The sequence below is a fragment of the Drosophila montana genome, unplaced genomic scaffold (genome assembly GCF_035044405.1).
Source record: "Drosophila montana isolate Dmon_TW-CO22-7 unplaced genomic scaffold, ASM3504440v1 contig_3734_1, whole genome shotgun sequence".
Lineage (NCBI taxonomy): Eukaryota > Metazoa > Arthropoda > Insecta > Diptera > Drosophilidae > Drosophila > Drosophila montana.
In genome coordinates, this window is record NW_026998621.1 from 140,015 (window position 1) to 147,833 (window position 7,819).

The window sequence follows — 7,819 nt, forward strand, 5'->3', positions numbered from 1 at the left end:
ACGGCTTCGCGTTGGCACTTTTTTGGCCTATTGGCTTTTATACATATGTATGGTTTTTGCCGTTGCTGTCCTCCTCCTCCTCCTCCTCATGATGATGATGACCCAATTCCGTCTGCCCCATCTGCGCAATTTAATTTGCGCAACTATCTGCGTTCTGCAAAGTTTGTCTGCCACTTTGTTGCTGTTGCAATTGCCGTTGCCGTCGCCGTCGCTGTTGTCTGATACGCTGGCTAGGCTTTCTCGCTTGTTGGCGGCATTGTTATTTGCACACCAAAAACAAAAACTATGCAGCCCGCCCGCCGTCGTCCGCACCCGCTCCCGCTCCCGCTCCTCTTACATTTTGGCCTGATGTTATCAGTTCGATCTGCGCATTTGCATGCCAAATGAAGGACAGCCTAAATGGGGGGGTACGCAGCATCGGGGGTAGGCTATGTAATGTTTGGGAAATGCTTTTTTCCTTTTTTTTTTTCTATTTTTTCTTTTGCTGGCCATGATGGGAGCCTGGCCACAGCTCAAAGTGGTTGTGCATATGGTCAGAGGATGTGGGAAAGAGGCCAAAAGGGTCAAATGCTAAAAATGTGATGGCCAACCGGGGAGCGGGGCGTGCGGCGTGGATAGTGAAGCAAAGGCAATATTCATAGGCTTGGCTTGGGCTCTTATTTCTCCTCACATGTGGCACGCAGAGCAGAACTTTGCTCTGGCTAAAATCTGGAGATATGCACGCCTAAATGCTCTGCTCTGTGAGCTTCAGTTACATCATTTCTAATTTGTTGAATGAGCTTTTGATAGAGTTCATGATTAAGATGTGGTGGATTTTGTACTACAAATTAATTATTAAAAATATTCTTTTATTTTAATATTTTATTTTATTTTTATTTTATATAATCATAGAAAGAGGTTGGTTCTATATGCAGAGTTTTCTAAAAGATGGAAGTATACCAAATACTTTACAAAAAAATTAGATTTTCTTCTCCGAGGATTTAATACACTTGTAGACATTTTTCTTTTGCAGATATTTGAGGATAGTGAAGCTCGAAAATGCAGAGATTGATGAAAATATCCTTGAGAACAGAATATTTAGCCATATAAGATCCTACTATTCGAACTTTGGCATAAGTGTATTGCAGCTGGGGGGGATTATTTTTTTGGGGGACAAAATCGATTTGGAAGAATAGTAATAATGCCAAGTTTGATCAAGATATCTAGATAAACGATAAAGTTTATTTTAGTTCATCAATGTTAAAGAGATAATAATTAAAGGATTTGTATATACTCATTTTAATTTGTATTGCTGATCGTACCCGAAGCCAAATTTTGTCGAGGCGTTCTTCTATTGCCTACTTGCAGCAAAATTATAGATTATAATCTACAATTCCTATTTTAATATTACGAACTCATTTCCTTTGCTCCCCCATTTCAGGCATTTATCCCCTGCTGGTGAAATTCTGGCCCGATGAAACTCTAGTTCAACGACTTGTAATTTCCTGCTGCATATGGTTACAAATTATTGGCGAACCCTTTGGTAAAACAAAACTCAGCCAATCGGCCAAATGCAGAGACCATCAATTTTATTTACTGAGCCGCATGCAGCTTTCGGATTTTCGATTTAAGAGGCGCCCCACACACACGCGGAATATGTGACAATAACACAGATCTCTCGATGCTGAACCCCCTCCCCCTCTTACCATTATTTTATGATAAATAAGTGTCTCAAATTACTTTTGGCAAAACTTTCGCTCCACAAAAAATTAAAGCTCATGACTGAACAACACAAGTTGTCTTTCGAAGGCTGAATACCCTTAAAAATTAAGTCGAAACTAAGCGAACGGACATTCAATTTTATTTAAATATAAATGTAAAATGTTTGTCAATAAAACAAAGTATTTTAATCATTTTGGCTTACGGAACTTAGCAAATGGGCACAAACATTTTTTAAATAAAAATAAAATTAAAATATAAGATATTTATATAAATATATATTTAAAATAATTATGCCATCCAATTAAACTTATTAAACTGACGAATAGTAAACAAATTTGTTGTTAAGATGATTGGTGTTAAATGAATTAAAGTATTTCATTACGTATTCATTTAGCAACATGTTCATGAAAGAACTTTCTGTTGCCAAGCCAAAGGCACATTCGGCCTTATCCTGGCCTGTACACATTTGAACACCAATTCATAATATCTTGTAAGAGTATACGAAATGCCGTAACACTTCTCGGATTTCAGCATGTGGGCATTGCAATTGTCTGTGTGAAGCTAACTCAAATTAATGTCACGGCAGGTGGGCGAAAGGTGGAGCCGGGGCCACACGGAGTTGGCCAATTAAAAGGCATATTTTTTAATTGCATTTCCTTGCCATGTGTCACACTCAGTTATTATTGTTGTTTCCTTTTATTTTATTTTTAATTTTTATTTTTGTTTGTGTACTTCTTGCTGTTGTTGTAATTGGTTTATTGGCACACAATGAAAGTTGAACAATTTTTAATATGTGGATATATATTTGCATCCATGTATTGCACTTATGTTGTATATAATACACATGACGTTTGCATTTTTGCGATGTTTGCTTAAACTTTTTGTCGAGCTCAATTAAAAGTTGTTTATTTAATTCGTGGCTGTTGTGCTTTTTAATTTTAATTAAATATATATATTTTTTTAATGCGCTGCCTGAGCAACGGACAATGAAATGGAATACAATTGAATTTACAAAGTGGATTTCCTGAATAATACATGTCTCAATCGCAGAGGGAATTTTATATTGAATAGCCGTGTTTGCTTTACGGTTATATATGCTTTTTATGAAATGGCAACTTAGTTCTCGAGAGTTTTTAATAGCGCAGTAAACCAAATGATGGGGCTTCACTTTAAACACAGCTTCCAAATCAAAATCACAGGACGACCTCAATAATAATAATTCTATTTGAATTTTGCTGTTCATTGATGTTTGAGAAAGTCGGTTTATTTACTTACATTTTCTGAATATAAATGGAAGTGAAATTCTATTTATATTTAAAGAAATGTTTTGCAAAAGTTATTTAGTTAAGCTGTTTTCAATATCTGTGAAGCTGAGAATAGTCAATAAACCAGCCAGCAAATTTTAAAAGCAAATCCTCGAACAATTTTTTTAAAAATAAAATATATTTTAAGAATTTCAATTAATTGAGCAATTTTAATCTAGAAGATGAAAATTAAATTTTCTTTTTTTTTGCATCTGCCTCAAAGAGCAAAATGTCAATAAAATGTATCTGTGATTTAAGTAAATTAAAATTCTTTTATATCATATGCAATACTGCTTTAAATTAAATTTTTTTATCGTTGAAATAATACGCCTCTTACGTTTCCTTAATATTTTGAGACGTGGACATCCAAGTGGCTAATTGCCATCGACAGGCGAAAGTCGACATGTTGAACATTTGCCATCCGCAGAGGCCAAGTCTAACTCCTCAAGCATAAAGACGTACATCGCTACCTTGGAGTCCATTTTGATCGCAGGCTCACATGAAACGAACACGGCACCACAGTATGCCCTACATGATGGCTGGACAACTAAATGAAAACAATAAGCTCTCTCTGAGCAGCAAGGCACTGCTGTATAAAACCCAATATGTGTCTTCGTTCTCAGACTAAGTGCGCTAAGTATATTAATCCCGGAAACAAATTCATACTGCGCGGGCAGTAGGAGGATCTGAGATCGACCCGTTCATAGATACGAACAGACGGACGGGCAATCAGACAGATGGCCTGAAGGACAGACGGGCATGTCTAGATCGACTCGGCTATTGATGCTGATCAAGAATATATATACTTTATGGGGTGGAAGATGCTTCCTTCTACCTGTTGCATACATTTTCACAAAAACATCATACCCCTTTTACGCATTTTCAACGGGTTCAGGGTATAAAAAGAAAAAAAAATCATGATTTTAATTTGGTACAATTAAATTATTGACCTTATATCAGCCCTCAAAATAAGCAATACTTTTCTTTCACTTTTTATTTAAACATACAATAAAAGCAATAAAATATATATTAAATTAAGTATGTTGTATATAAAATGTAATATTAATATAAACTAACGCGAAAAATATAGTTTTATATATTTATATAAAATTTCATTAATATTAAATATACTAAGATGTTATGTATTTAAAATATATAACAAAATATTTAATTTATATTATTACCTATTGCAATGTTTATGTAAGATCATTTAAATTTATTGTCAGTAAATATTTGCTATTATTTTCTGGTCATGTCGGATGTTTTTTGTGGAAAGAAAGAAAAGCAAGTCTGTTTTCCGTGCAATGCTTACTGAAAATAGACCGATTTCCCAGTAAATGACAGCTGCAGCATGGAGTATTGTCAGTTTTTTCCATGTAAGAAAAAAATCGTGGTTTATTAACACAATAATATCACATTGAGCCCACATAAAAGTTGGAGCTTCTAGTGTTACATGCGGCTCGGTTGGGCAATGTCGCCACACACTTGAAAGACAAAAGCAAATTTATGAGAATTATGAAAGCCGCATCTCAGCCACATTCCAATGTTGCTATCGTTGTCGTTGTCGTCGCCAAAGATCTGCAGGCAAGTCAAAATAAAAGCCAATCTTAACTGACGCCCACGCGACAAAGGCCCGAAACGAAAGGCCCAGACGAAGACGAGAAGAGTTGAGAAAAGATGCGTTTAACTGTAAGATGATGGTCGGGTCGGGTTATGCGGCCGCTCCTTAGGCCCGGCCTTTTGTAGTAATATCCAAGGCAAATATCTCAAATTTCAATGCACATTTTGCGAAGATGAAAACGAGGCAAAGAAAAAAGCGGAGAAAAAAAATAAATCTCGGCCGGCCTGCTGGCACACATTTCAGCATAGTCGTCGAGCTGAGCCCAGCCCCAGGAAGCTGCCCGGTCTGGAACTGGAGCCATGACTGCGTTTTGCGACTGAGAGTATGAGAAGGTTCTCAGTGTGAAGGGTTGTCCGTCCTGTTGCGCGCAACGTTGGCTCGTCGTGTGTGCCGCCCATCAAGCCCAAACAGCTAAAATGGTAGGAAGTCCAAATGTATCTTTGTATCTCATTTTGAGTATCTCTAAATATGCACGTGTGTGTTTGGACGAGTGAGAGATGCATGAGTGTGTGCGCCAGTGTGAGCATGTGAAACCGCAAAAAAGGCAAGTAGCGAATGCATTGAAACTGGCTTCAAAACTCGACTCTGGCCTCACGGCTCACTTAGTCATCAACGCAGAGGGAAACCGCAACGTGTCCCATTTAAGAGAGCCAAAAGTAAAAAGATAGTGAAGTGCTGCGTACCCCAATGGTCATAAAGCAACAGCAACAGCAACAGCAATGCCAGGCGATATCCTTGAGTGCCCTGGCCAGTTCCAGTGCCCTGGCCATAGCCATAGCCAGTGCCAGGCCATTAGCCGCAAACGAGAAATGAAGATTATCTAAAAGATACATGCGACGACGTACGATGGACGATGAGCGCAGCGAGCCAGTTTCATTACAACGAAAATTTGTATACCCTATATGCTACCTAAATTCTCATAGGGTGTTTACACTTTCTAACTATGCGAATAACCTCGTATAATAATAGCTGTGTAATTTGGTAAGGCCATAATAGAAAGAATCCATAGAGCTTAATAATAGCAGATAAAACCAGATAAATATACACGTGTTTTATAAAAGAGTTCGTTTTTCTCTTTTTAACAGATTGAAAAACATATCGCTGTCTAACTAAACCCATTTATATCAAGGATTATATCAGCCAGGATCTGAATATTAAGTCTTGGGGATTGCACATATCAAATGTATGTGAGCCTACGTTAATGATGTGAATGTATAAGTAACATATATTTATATCTATTTATATATCTATTTATCTATCTATTTATCTATTTATATCTAATATGTCCATGCATATATTTATAGAGCTCGAACTAGAATATTCGGTATATGGGCTCTCAGCTACCAAATGCATGCCAAAATTGATTTAGAATTTAATGCTTAACTTTTTTATAAACAAATTCGGCTATACATGATCCAATCAAGTCATGCCCGCCTCTATAAGCACATATACCTTTAAGACTGAAAAAGCTTATGTCAGCAAATAACTTAGAAACCATTAGCATGAAAAGGTTTAAAAGTTTGCTCTCATTTATCAGATTTTAGTTCGGAAAATATCGATCTAATTAGGCTATGCTCAATAGTATGAACCTAACGAAGTCGGGCGCCATACTAACTAAAGCTCAAAATGTTATAGGTAACTTCTTCTTAACCGCATTTGAATATCAAAATTAGTTCATATATTGACCGCCAGCCGACAGCCAATGGCAAATCAATAAAAAGGCATTAGTCACACGATTAATAAATATTTGATATAGCAAAGTGTGTCGCAAATTGCAACAAGCTGGTTAAATAGAATGAGACAGCAATTGGAATGCAGGATATACGCCAGTTGAGCAATTGTAACTAGCCGACTGTTATTTGAGTTTTTCTTTTGTTTTGTTTGGAAGCCTTTGTCTGGGCATCTTGCTAACTCGGCTGGTGTCCGAAATGTAACTTATGCTGCAGTCAAAAGCTGATGGCTATGAGCCGCCTGCATTTCATTTCGCATGCATTAGCCGGGAAGGTGGGGCCTGGGCATGGGCATGGGCGGGAGCCAGAGCCTGGGCCTGGCGCGAAGCGGATTTTGTGGCCTAGCATTGGAGGCGCCATTGTTTGGCATACTTTTCATGCAACCAACACATACACACATACACACACAGATACACAGATGCACACATGTAGTTGCGCCTAGTTTTCGCATAGTTACAGTTACTGGCCGCCAGGCAGACAATGGCATACAAAGGCAACAACTGCAACAATGCTGTTGCCGCTGACGAGGATGATGAAGATGATGATGTTGGCAGTGGAAGGCCATCACAATGCATCGAACTGATTGTTGTTGTTGCTGCTGTTGCTGCTGTTGCTGTTGCTGCTGCTGCATTGCATAATTGTTTTATTAGCTACATTTGCTGCATTTGCCTAAGCCAAAATCCGTGCCCACAACTCGCACTCGGTGTTTTGTGTGTATTTTGTGTATCTTTCAGATACTCGTACGTGCACGCCCACAGCCTTGTGGCTTTGTTTTTGCCCCAACTGTTTGCAACAGTTGTACATAGTACGCTTCCCTCTTCCCTAGTGTGTGTGTGTGTGTGTGTGACTTGCATAGAGAGTAGATCAGGTCATAGGTAACAAAACATTGAGCACAGCAACATTTTTATAGAGCTCTCACATGGAAACAAGCAAAACAATATTCGCATTGATTGCTCTGCGACAATGTTGCGAATTTATCAAAGAATTTCTTCATCTAAAGCAGAAATTTTGCTTTTTGTCTTCGACTGTATTTGCCAATATCGAGTGCATTTCTGGTTTGGTATTTTGCACTACAGATTGTTTAAGGACTGACAGGAAAATGCACACATAAATGGCGGCAGAAATGAACGTATGTTTTGCATAGAATGCCTATTGCGGACTATTTCATTTGTGCTTTTTCAGATTTTAACAAAAATAAATAAAATAAATTAAAATACGACATGCCTAAAGCTTGTAATTATTTCATCTGAATTCAGAATTCAGAACAAATTTATGAGATTTATTAAGATATCTGCATTGAAATATATAAAAGACAGCTTTGTAGTTTGTAACTTGTTAACATTACATAAATGTTTTTAGGTGTATTAATTTGGCAAGTTAAAATGTAATATTTTTCAGTTGTACTTTAAATAAATTGTTACTCAAACACAAGTAAACAAGGGACATTTTCGGATAGGCGACGA